The sequence below is a fragment of the Bombina bombina genome, chromosome 1 (assembly GCF_027579735.1).
Source record: "Bombina bombina isolate aBomBom1 chromosome 1, aBomBom1.pri, whole genome shotgun sequence".
In the NCBI taxonomy this organism is placed as follows: Eukaryota; Metazoa; Chordata; class Amphibia; order Anura; family Bombinatoridae; genus Bombina; species Bombina bombina.
Genome location: NC_069499.1, coordinates 61,556,788 through 61,568,839, shown reverse-complemented (window position 1 = coordinate 61,568,839; position 12,052 = coordinate 61,556,788). Strand labels below are relative to the sequence as shown.

At 43.1% G+C, this 12,052-nt stretch overlaps 1 protein-coding gene across 3 annotated transcripts in view; it reads left to right on the top strand.

The window, feature by feature from the left end:
* The window catches only part of MARK3 (microtubule affinity regulating kinase 3), a 153,280-nt gene that overhangs the window by 121,365 nt on the left and 19,863 nt on the right, over positions 1-12,052 (top strand). The window lies entirely within an intron of this gene.

Here is a 12,052-nt window from a genome sequence, read left to right as displayed (position 1 = left end):
GGCTGCGGCAGCATTTTGGATTGAGTCGCTTGAAGAGAACCTTAGTTCCTCTACGCTAGACGACATTACGGACAGGCTTAGAGTCCTTAAACTAGCTAATTCTTTCATTTCGGAGGCCGTAGTACATTTAACAAACTTACGGCTAAGAACTCAGGATTCGCCATACAGGCACGCAGGGCACTGTGGCTAAAATCCTGGTCAGCTGATGTTACTTCTAAGTCCAAATTACTTAATATACCTTTCAAGGGGCAGTCCTTATTCGGGCCCGGTTTGAAAGAAATTATCGCTGACATTACGGGAGGTAAGGGCCACGCCCTACCTCAAGACAAGGCCAAAGCTAAGGCTAGACAGTCTAATTTTCGTCCCTTTCGGAATTTCAAAACAGGAGCAGCATCAACCTCCACTGCACCAAAACAGGAAGGAGCTGTTGCTCGTTACAGGCAAGGCTGGAAGCCTAACCAGTCCTGGAACAAAAGCAAGCAGGCCAGGAAACCTGCTGCTGCCCCAAAGACAGCATGAACCGAGAGCCCCCGATCCGGGACCGGATCTAGTAGGGGGCAGACTCTCTCTCTTCGCCCAGGCCTGGGCAAGAGATGTTCAGGATCCCTGGGCACTAGAGATCATATCTCAGGGATACCTTCTAGACTTCAAATTATCTCCCCCAAGAGGGAGATTTCATCTGTCAAGGTTGTCAACAAACCAGATAAAGAAAGAAGCGTTTCTACGCTGCGTACAAGATCTGTTAACAATGGAAGTGATCCATCCGGTTCCGTGGTCGGAACAAGGACAAGGGTTCTACTCAAACCTGTTTGTGGTTCCCAAAAAAGAGGGAACTTTCAGGCCAATCTTAGATTTAAAGACTCTAAACAAATTCCTAAGAGTTCCATCGTTCAAAATGGAAACTATTCGGACAATCTTACCCATGATCCAAGAGGGTCAGTACATGACCACAGTGGATTTAAAGGATGCTTACCTTCACATACCGATCCACAAAGATCATCACCGGTATCTAAGGTTTGCCTTCTTAGACAGGCACTACCAGTTTGTAGCTCTTCCATTCGGATTGGCTACGGCTCCAAGAATCTTCACAAAGGTTCTGGGTGCCCTTCTAGCGGTACTAAGACCGCGAGGGATTTCGGTAGCTCCGTACCTAGACGACATTCTAATACAAGCTTCAAGCTTTCAAACTGCCAAGTCTCATACAGAGTTAGTTCTGGCATTTCTAAGGTCGCATGGATGGAAAGTGAACGAAAAGAAGAGTTCTCTCTTTCCTCTCACAAGAGTTCCATTCTTGGGGACTCTTATAGATTCTGTAGAGATGAAGATTTACCTGACAGAAGACAGGTTAACAAAACTTCAAAATGCATGCCGCGTCCTTCATTCCATTCAACACCCGTCAGTAGCTCAATGCATGGAGGTGATCGGCTTAATGGTAGCGGCAATGGACATAGTACCTTTTGCACGCCTACACCTCAGACCGCTGCAATTATGCATGCTAAGTCAGTGGAATGGGGATTACTCAGATTTGTCCCCTACTCTGAATCTGAATCAAGAGACCAGAAATTCTCTTCTATGGTGGCTTTATCGGCCACACCTGTCCAGGGGGATGCCATTCAGCAGGCCAGACTGGACAATTGTAACAACAGACGCCAGCCTACTAGGTTGGGGCGCTGTCTGGAATTCTCTGAAGGCTCAGGGACTATGGAATCAGGAGGAGAGTCTCCTTCCAATAAACATTCTGGAATTGAGAGCAGTTCTCAATGCCCTTCTGGCTTGGCCCCAGTTAATAACTCGGGGGTTCATCAGGTTTCAGTCGGACAACATCACGACTGTAGCTTACATCAACCATCAGGGAGGGACAAGAAGCTCCCTAGCAATGATGGAAGTATCAAAGATAATTCGCTGGGCAGAGTCTCACTCTTGCCACCTGTCAGCAATCCACATCCCGGGAGTGGAGAACTGGGAGGCGGATTTCTTGAGTCGCCAGACTCTTCATCCGGGGGAGTGGGAACTTCATCCGGAGGTCTTTGCCCAAATACTTCGACGTTGGGGCAAACCAGAGATAGATCTCATGGCGTCTCGCCAGAACGCCAAACTTCCTCGCTACGGGTCCAGATCCAGGGATCCGGGAGCAGTTCTGATAGATGCTTTGACAGCACCTTGGAACTTCAGGATGGCTTATGTGTTTCCACCCTTCCCGCTGCTTCCTCGATTGATTGCCAAAATCAAACAGGAGAGAGCATCAGTAATTCTAATAGCACCTGCTTGGCCACGCAGGACTTGGTATGCAGATCTAGTGGACATGTCATCCTGTCCGCCTTGGTCTCTACCTCTAAGACAGGACCTTCTGATACAGGGTCCTATTCAAACATCAAAATCTAACTTCTCTGAAGCTGACTGCTTGGAAATTGAACGCTTGATTTTATCAAAACGTGGTTTTTCTGAGTCGGTTATTGATACCCTGATTCAGGCTAGGAAGCCTGTTACCAGAAGGATTTACCATAAAATATGGCGGAAATACCTATACTGGTGCGAATCCAAAGGTTACTCCTGGAGTAAGGTTAGGATCGCTAGGATATTGTCTTTTCTACAAGAAGGTTTAGAAAAGGGTTTATCAGCTAGTTCATTAAAGGGACAGATTTCAGCTCTGTCCATCTTGTTACACAGACGTCTGTCAGAAAATCCAGACGTCCAGTCCTTTTGTCAGGCTTTAGCTAGGATCAAGCCTGTGTTTAAAGCTGTTGCTCCACCATGGAGTTTAAACTTAGTTCTTAACGTTTTACAGGGTGTTCCGTTTGAACCCCTTCATTCCATTGATATAAAAATGTTATCTTGGAAAGTTCTGTTTTTAATGGCTATTTCCTCGGCTCGAAGAGTCTCTGAGTTATCAGCCTTACATTGTGATTCCCCTTATCTGATTTTTCACTCAGACAAGGTAGTTCTGCGTACTAAACCTGGGTTCTTACCTAAGGTAGTCACTAACAGGAACATCAATCAAGAGATTGTTGTCCCATCCTTGTGTCCAAATCCTTCTTCAAAGAAGGAACGTCTTTTACACAATCTGGATGTAGTTCGTGCCCTCAAGTTCTACTTGCAGGCAACTAAAGATTTTCGCCAAACTTCTTCCTTGTTTGTCGTTTACTCTGGACAGAGGAGAGGTCAAAAAGCTTCTGCTACCTCTCTCTCTTTTTGGCTTCGTAGCATAATACGTTTAGCCTATGAGACTGCTGGACAGCAGCCTCCTGAAAGAATTACAGCTCACTCCACTAGAGCTGTGGCTTCCACTTGGGCCTTTAAGAATGAGGCCTCTGTTGAACAGATTTGCAAGGCTGCAACTTGGTCTTCGCTTCATACTTTTTCCAAATTTTACAAATTTGACACTTTTGCTTCTTCGGAGGCTATTTTTGGGAGAAAGGTTCTTCAGGCAGTGGTTCCTTCTGTATAATGAGCCTGCCTATCCCTCCCGTCATCCGTGTACTTTTGCTTTGGTATTGGTATCCCAGAAGTAATGATGACCCGTGGACTGATCACACATAACAGAAGAAAACATAATTTATGCTTACCTGATAAATTCCTTTCTTCTGTTGTGTGATCAGTCCACGGCCCGCCCTGTTTTAAGGCAGGTAAATATCTTTTAAATTATACTCCAGTCACCACTTCACCCTTGGTTACTCCTTTCTCGTTGATTCTTGGTCGAATGACTGGGACTGACGTAGAGGGGAGGAGCTATATGCAGCTCTGCTGGGTGAATCCTCTTGCATTTCCTGTTGGGGAGGAGTTATATCCCAGAAGTAATGATGACCCGTGGACTGATCACACAACAGAAGAAAGGAATTTATCAGGTAAGCATAAATTATGTTATTCTTTGGACATTAAACTACTTTCTTGGCTTTCTCTTCTGCTAGAAGAGTTTCTAAATTATCTGCTCTTGTGAATCTCCTTTTCTGATTTTTCATCAGGAAAAGGCAGTTTCTCCTACATTGGTGTGCCCGGTCCACGGCTTCATCCTTACTTGTGGGAATATTCTCTTCCCCTACAGGAAATGGCAAAGGGAGCACACAGCAAAAGCTGTCCATATAGCCCCCCCTCTGGCTCCGCCCCCCAGTCTTTGCCGGCTCTGAACAAGTAGCATCTCCATGGGGATGGTAAAGAGTATGTGGTGTTAGTTGTAGTTTTATTTCTTCTATCAAGAGTTTTTTTTTTTATTTTAAAATAGTGCCGGTTTGTTCTATTTACTCTACAACAGAAAGTGATGAAGAGTTCTGTTAAAAGAAGAGTGTGATTTTAGCACCAGTAACTAAAATCCATTGCTGTTACCACGCAGGACTGTTGAAACAAGAGAACTTCAGTTGGGGGTAACAGTTTGCAGACTTATCTGCTTCAGGTATGACCAGTCTCTCTTCTAACACATAGTAATGCTAGAAGACTGTCAGTTTTCCCTTATGGGACCGGTAAGCCATTTTCTTAGACTCAGTAACAGATTAAAGGCTTATAAATTGGGCTCTATACTGGTTGACACTATTGTGGGCTAAATCGATTTGCTTATATCATATTCTTATGACATTTGGAGCGTTTTATGAACTTAGAAACACTTTTGGAGAGGTAGGAGGCCTCGGTTGCGCATTTACTTTCAAAGGCAGTGCATGCAGCTTCATGTGAGAGGGTCCTGTGGCTGAGAAACAGACTCCGGAAGGCTTATTTCTGTGGTGAATAACCCCTAAGGAAGGTAAAAGCCGCAGCAAAATCTGTGGCAGGGACTGTAGTGTGTTTAAACCGGTTAATTGAACAATTAGCTCCGGTTTGCTTATTTAAGGGTCTCGAAACTTCATATTTGGTGTGCAATACTTTCAAAGCATTAAGATACTGGGGTGTAAATTTTATAAAGATCGGATTTTTCCTTCATAGTTTTTTGAACATTCAGAAATAAAGTGTTCCTTTTATTATTTAAAGAGACAGTAACGGTTTTGTGTAAAATAGTTTTTATTGCATTAATAGCCTGCCTAAATCTGCCTAGCATGTCCGTACCTTCAGATAGCATATGTTCTGTGTGTATGGAGGACAAGGTGGTTCCCCCTTTAAATGTATGTGCAAATTGTGCCATGGCGTCCAAACAAAGTAAGGACAGTACTGTCACATTTAATAAGGTTGCCCAAGATGATTCTTCAAATGAAGGTAGTGGGAATAGTTCATCCTCTCCTTCCGTGTCAACACCAGTTTTGCCCGCGCAGGGGATACCTAGTACTTCTAGCGCGCCAATGCTTGTTACTATGCAGCAATTAACAGCAGTAATGGATAATTCTATAGCAAATCTTTTATCCAAACTGCCAGCATTTCCCAGAAAGCGTGATTGCTCAGTTTTAAATACAGAGGATGAGCAAGTAGGCGCTGACGATAATTTATCTGTTATACCCTCACATCAATCTGAGTTGGCAGTGAGGGATCGTCTGTCTGAGGGAGAAATTTCTGATTCAGGAAAAATTTCTCAGCAGGCAGAACCTGATATCGTGGCATTTAAATTTAAGCTAGAACATCTCAGCGCTCTGCTTAAGGAGGTGCTAGCTACTCTTGATGATTGTGATACTTTGGTGATTCCAGAGAAGTTGTGCAAAATGGACAAATTCTTAGAGGTCCCAGTGCATGCCGATGCTTTTCCGATACCCAAGAGGGTGGCGGACATAGTGACTAAGGAGTGGGAGAAGCCAGGTGTACCTTTTTGTTCCCCCTCCTATATTTAAGAAAATGTTCCCCATTGTCGACCCCAGAAGGGACGCATGGCAAACGGTCCCTAAGGTAGAGGGGGCAGTTTCTACGTTAGCCAAGCGCACAACTATCCCTATTGAGGACAGTTGTGCTTTCAAAGATCCTATGGATAAAAAATTGGAAGGTTTGCTTAAAAACATATTTGTTCAGCAAGGTTTCCTTCTTCAACCGATTTCGTGCATTATTCCTGTCACCACGGCGGTGTCTTTTTGGTTCGAGGAACTAGAAAATTTTCTCCAAAAGGAGACTCCATATGAGGAAGTCATGGACAGAATTCACGCACTAAAGTTGGCTAATTCCTTTATTTTGGATGCCGCTTTTCAATTGGCAAAATTAGCGGCGAAAAATTCAGGTTTTGCAATAGTGGCGCGCAGGACGCTTTGGCTAAAATCTTGGTCGGCGGATGTGTCGTCCAAAACAAAATTGCTTAATATTCCTTTCAAAGGTAAGACCCTTTTTGGGCCAGAATTGAAGGAGATTATCTCAGACATCACTGGGGGAAAGGGCCATGCCCTCCCACAGGATAGGCCTTTCAAGGCTAAAAACAAATCTAATTTTCGTTCCTTTCGCAATTTCAGGAACGGACCGGCACCAAATTCTACAACCTCTAGACAAGAGGGTAACGCTTCCCAGCCTAAACCACCATGGAAACATTGCAAGGCTGGAACAAGGGTAAACAGGCCAAGAAGCCTGCTGCTGCTACCAAGACAGCATGAAGGGGTAGCCCCCGATCCGGGACAGGATCTAGTAGGGGGCAGACTTTCTATCTTTGCTCAGGCTTGGGCAAGAGATGTTCCGGATCCCTGGGCACTAGAAATAGTCTCTCAGGGGTATCTTCTAGAGTTCAAGGAACTCCCTCCAAGGGTAAGGTTCCACATGTCTCGCTTATCTTCAGACCAGATAAAGAGACAGGCATTCTTACATTGCGTAGGAGACCTATTAAAGATGGGAGTGATGCACCCAGTTCCAACAGCGGAACAAGGTTTGGGTTTTTACTCAAACCTGTTTGTAGTTCCCAAAAGAGGGAACTTTCAGGCCAATTCTGGATTTAAAAATCCTAAACAAATTCCTCAGGGTTCCATCATTCAAAATGGAAACCATTCGGACGATCTTACCAACAATCCAGGAGGGTCAATATATTACTACCGTGGACTTAAAGGATGCGTACCTGCATATTCCTATCCACAAAGATCACCATCAGTTCCTAAGGTTCGCCTTTCTGGACAAACATTACCAGTTCGTGGCTCTTCCATTCGGTTTAGCCACTGCTCCCAGAATTTTCACAAAGGTACTAGGGTCCCTTCTAGCGGTTCTAAGGCCGAGGGGCATTTCTGTAGCACCTTACCTAGACGACATTCTAATCCAAGCGTCGTCCCTTTCCAAAGCAAAGGCTCATACAGACATTGTTTTAGCCTTTCTCAGGTCTCACGGGTGGAAGGTGAACATAGAAAAGAGTTCCCTGTCCCCGTCCACAAGGGTTCCTTTTCTAGGAACAATAATAGATTCTGTAGAAATGAAGATTTTTCTGACAGAGGTCAGAAAGTTAAAGCTTCTAAACGCTTGTCAAGTTCTTCAATCTATTCCTCAGCCTTCCATAGCTCAGTGCATGGAGGTAATAGGATTAATGTTTGCAGCAATGGACGTGGTTCCTTTTGCTCAAATTCATCTAAGACCATTACAACTGTGCATGCTCAATGGAATGGGGATTATGCAAACTTGTCTCCCCAGATTCAAGTAGACCAGTTAACGAGAGACTCACTCCGCTGGTGGTTGACTCAAGATCACCTGTCTCAGGAAATGAGTTTCCGCAGGCCAGAGTGGGTCATTGTCACGACAGACGCCAGTCTCTTAGGCTGGGGCGCGGTCTGGGACTCCCTGAAAGCTCAGGGTCTATGGTCTCGGGAAGAGTCTCTTCTCCCGATAAACATTTTGGAACTGAGAGCGATATTCAATGTGCTCCTGGCTTGGCCTCAACTAGCGAAGGCCAGATTCATAAGATTTCAGTCGGACAACGTGACGACTGTAGCGTACATCAATCATCAGGGGGGAACAAAGAGTTCCTTGGCGATGAGAGAGGTATCCAAGATCATCAAATGGGCAGAGGATCACTCCTGCCACCTATCTGCAATTCACATCCCAGGAGTAGACAACTGGGAGGCGGATTATTTGAGTCGTCAGACTTTCCATCCGGGGGAGTGGGAACTTCACCCGGAGGTATTTGCCCAGTTAACTCGACTATGGGGCATTCCAGACATGGATCTGATGGTGTCCCGTCAGAACTCCAAGGTTCCTCGCTACGGGTCCAGATCCAGGGATCCCAAGGCGACACTAGTGGATGCATTAGTGGCGCCTTGGTCGTTCAACCTAGCTTATGTGTTTCCACCGTTCCCTCTCCTTCCCAGGCTTGTAGCCAGGATCAAACAGGAGAAGGCCTCTGTGATTCTGATAGCTCCTGCGTGGCCACGCAGGACTTGGTATGCAGACCTGGTGAATGTCATCGGCTCCACCATGGAAGCTACCTTTGAGACAGGATCTTCTAGTACAAGGTCCATTCGAACATCCAAATCTAGTATCTCTGCAACTGACTGCTTGGAAATTGAACGCTTGATTTTATCTAAGCGTGGGTTTTCAGATTCAGTTATAGATACTCTGGTCCAAGCCAGAAAACCTGTGACTAGGAAAATTTACCATAAGATATGGAAAAAATATATCTGTTGGTGCGAATCCAAGGGATTCTCTTGGAGTAAAATTAAAATTCCTAGGATACTTTCCTTTCTCCAAGAGGGTTTGGATAAAGGGTTGTCAGCAAGTTCTCTTAAAGGACAGATATCTGCTCTGTCTGTTTTGTTGTACAAACGTCTGGCAGTCTGCCAGATGTACAGGCGTTTGTACAGGCCTTAGTCAGAATCAAGCCTGTCTACAGACCCATGACTCCTCCATGGAGTCTAAACTTAGTTCTTTCAGTTCTTCAAGGGATTCCGTTTGAACCTTTACATTCCATAGATATTAAGTTACTATCTTGGAAAGTTCTGTTTTTGGTTGCTATTTCTTCTGCTAGAAGAGTTTCTGAATTGTCTGCTTTGCAGTGTACTTCACCCTATCTGGTATTCCATACAGATAAGGTTGTTTTGCGTACCAAACCTGGTTTTCTTCCAAAAGTGGTTTCCAACAGGAATATTAACCAGGAAATAGTTGTTCCTTCTCTGTGTCCGAATCCAGTTTCGAAGAAGGAACGTTTGTTACACAACTTAGATGTGGTCCGTGCTTTAAAATTCTATTTAGAAGCAACAAAGGATTTCAGACAGACATCATCCTTGTTTGTCGTTTATTCTGGTAAGAGGAGAGGGCAGAAAGTTACTGCTACCTCTCTTTCCTTTTGGCTGAAAAGCATCATCCGATTGGCTTATGAGACTGCCGGACGGCAGCCTCCTGAACGAATTACAGCTCACTCTACTAGAGCTGTGGCTTCCACATGGGCCTTCAAGAACGAGGCTTCTGTTGATCAGATCTGTAAGGCAGCGACTTGGTCTTCTCTGCATACTTTTGCCAAATTTTACAAATTCGATACTTATGCTTCTTCGGAGGCTATTTTTGGGAGACAGGTTTTGCAAGCTGTGGTGCCTTCCGTTTAGGTAACCTGACTTGTTCCCTCCCTTCATCCGTGTCCTAAAGCTTTGGTATTGGTTCCCACAAGTAAGGATGAAGCCGTGGACCGGACACACCAATGTAGGAGAAAACAGAATTTATGTTTACCTGATAAATTTCTTTCTCCTACGGTGTGTCCGGTCCACGGCCCGCCCTGGCTTTTTAGTCAGGTTTAAAAAAATTATTTCTGTACACTACAGTCACCACAGCACCCTATAGTTTCTCCTTTTTCTCCTAACCGTCGGTCGAATGACTGGGGCGCGGAGCCAGAGGGGGGGCTATATGGACAGCTTTTGCTGTGTGCTCCCTTTGCCATTTCCTGTAGGGGAAGAGAATATTCCCACAAGTAAGGATGAAGCCGTGGACCGGACACACCGTAGGAGAAAGAAATTTCTCAGGTAAACATAAATTCTGTTTTTGCAGACTTCATTTAAATTCTTACCTAAGGTTGTGAATTCTAACAACATTAATAGAGAAATTGTTGTCCCTTCTTTGTGTCCTAATCCTAAGAATTTTTTTGAGAGATCCTTACATTCTTTGGATGTCGTGAGAGCTCTGCAATATTAAGTTGAAGCTACTAAAGATTTCAGGAAGACTTCTAGTCTGTTATCTTTTCTGGTGCCAGGAAAGGTCAGAAGGCTTCTGACGTTTCTTTGGCATCGTGGTTAAAGCTTTTGATTCATCAAGCTTATTTGGAGTCGGGTAAAGCCCCGCCTCAGAGAATTCCAGCTCATTCTAGTAGATCAGTTTCCTCTTCTTGGGCTTTTAAGAATGAAGCTTCAGTTGAACATATTTGCAAAGCAGCAACTTGGTCTTCTTTGCATACATTTACTAAATTCTACCATTTTGATGTATTTGCTTCTTCGGAAGCAGTTTTTGGTAGAAAAGTTCTTCAGGCAGCTGTTTCAGTTTGATTCTTCTGCTTATGATTTAAGTTTTTCCTTTTATTTATGAGAATAAACTTATATTTGGGTTGTGGATTAATTTTTTTTCTGCGATATGGCTGTTTTTATTTTGTCCCTCCCTCTCTAGTGACTCTTGTGTGGAGTTCCACATCTTGGGTATTGTTATCCCATACGTCACTAGCTCATAGGCTCTTGCCAATTACCTGAAATAAAACATAATTTATGTAAGAACTTACCTGATAAATTAATTTCTTTCATATTGGTAAGAGTCCATGAGGCCCACCCTTTTTTTTTTTTTTTTTTTTTTTTTTTTTGTGTAAAGCACAATTATTTCCAAATTCCTTTGATGCTTTTTACTCTTTTATCACCCCACTTCTTGGATATTTGTTAAACTGAATTGTGGGTGTGGTGAGGGGTGTGTTTGTGTGTGGGGGGGGTTCCCCTCAAGTTTTGCTGGTCTCATTTTTGAGCTTTTGCATCGTTTGGACCTTCAACTTCTGTCTTGGAAGGAATAGTTTCTTTTAGTAATATTCTCTGCCAGTTTGTGAATTGTGTTAAAGGACTAAATTTGACTTTTTACTAAAGGTGTTTTTCGTCAAATAACATCAATCCTTCCTTTTGTCCTAATCTATAACATTTTAAAGAAAGGCCCCTACATACTTTAGATGTAGTGAGAGCATTACAATTCTACTTACAAACAGATTTTAGACAATCCTCTAATTTTTTGTAATCAATTTTCGGGATTGCACCATGGCCACAGAGTAATTTCTTGGCAAAAACTCTTGATTCTCAAGGCTTACTTGGAGGCAGGAATGTCTTCCCCAAAACTCTTTACAGCTCATTCTACTAGATCAGTTTCTGGTTTCTATTGAAGAGATTCACAAGGCAGCAACATGGTCGTCCTTGCATACCTTTACTAATTTCTACCACTGATGTTTTTGCTTCTTTTGGTGCACATTTTCTGGAAATTAGGTACCAGTCTTCTAAAAAAAAATTAAGACCAAATTACTTGTGAACTCCACTTATGTATTGCTTCCCAGGAGTAATGGCTTGTGGATTCTCACCACTTTATGAAATAAAACTAAATTTATGCTTACCTGATAAATTTTTCATGATGGTGGGAGTCCACAAGACACGTCAATTTTTACTAAATTTACATTTTTTTGTTTTTTTTTCTGGTCTAGTTCTATTTTACACCTAATTTTCACTGCTTTGTTCTTGCCTACCTTTCTCCATGCTTGACTATACGTAAGACTACCATACTAGAGGTGGGAGGTATTAAGTGCTCTTGGAATTTTTCCTACTCCAAGTGGCCAGGAGTTATGGCTTGTGGACTCTCACCACCATGAAATAAAACTAATTTTATCCGATAAGCCTAGATTGTGTTTTTGTTTTACATTATAAATAGTGGATTTGTTTGTGTGTGCTTGCCATTTTCTCATTAAAATTATTGCACATTGAAGAGCCTAGTGACATGTTTGGTTATACTTATAATCTGCACAAGCGTTTGTCATATTAAAAGTGAACCGGTTTTCCTCCCTCTCAAACTGATTAGCAATCCTATTATTTATACCAAATTGTGAATCACGCTTTGATAAGACTATTTAAAGTGGCATGAAACCCACATTTTTCTTTCATGATTCAGACAACATGCAGTTTTAAACAACTTTCCAATTTACATCTTTTCTAAAAAAAATTTATTTTGTATCCTTTGTTGAAACGTATACTTAGGTAGGCTCAGG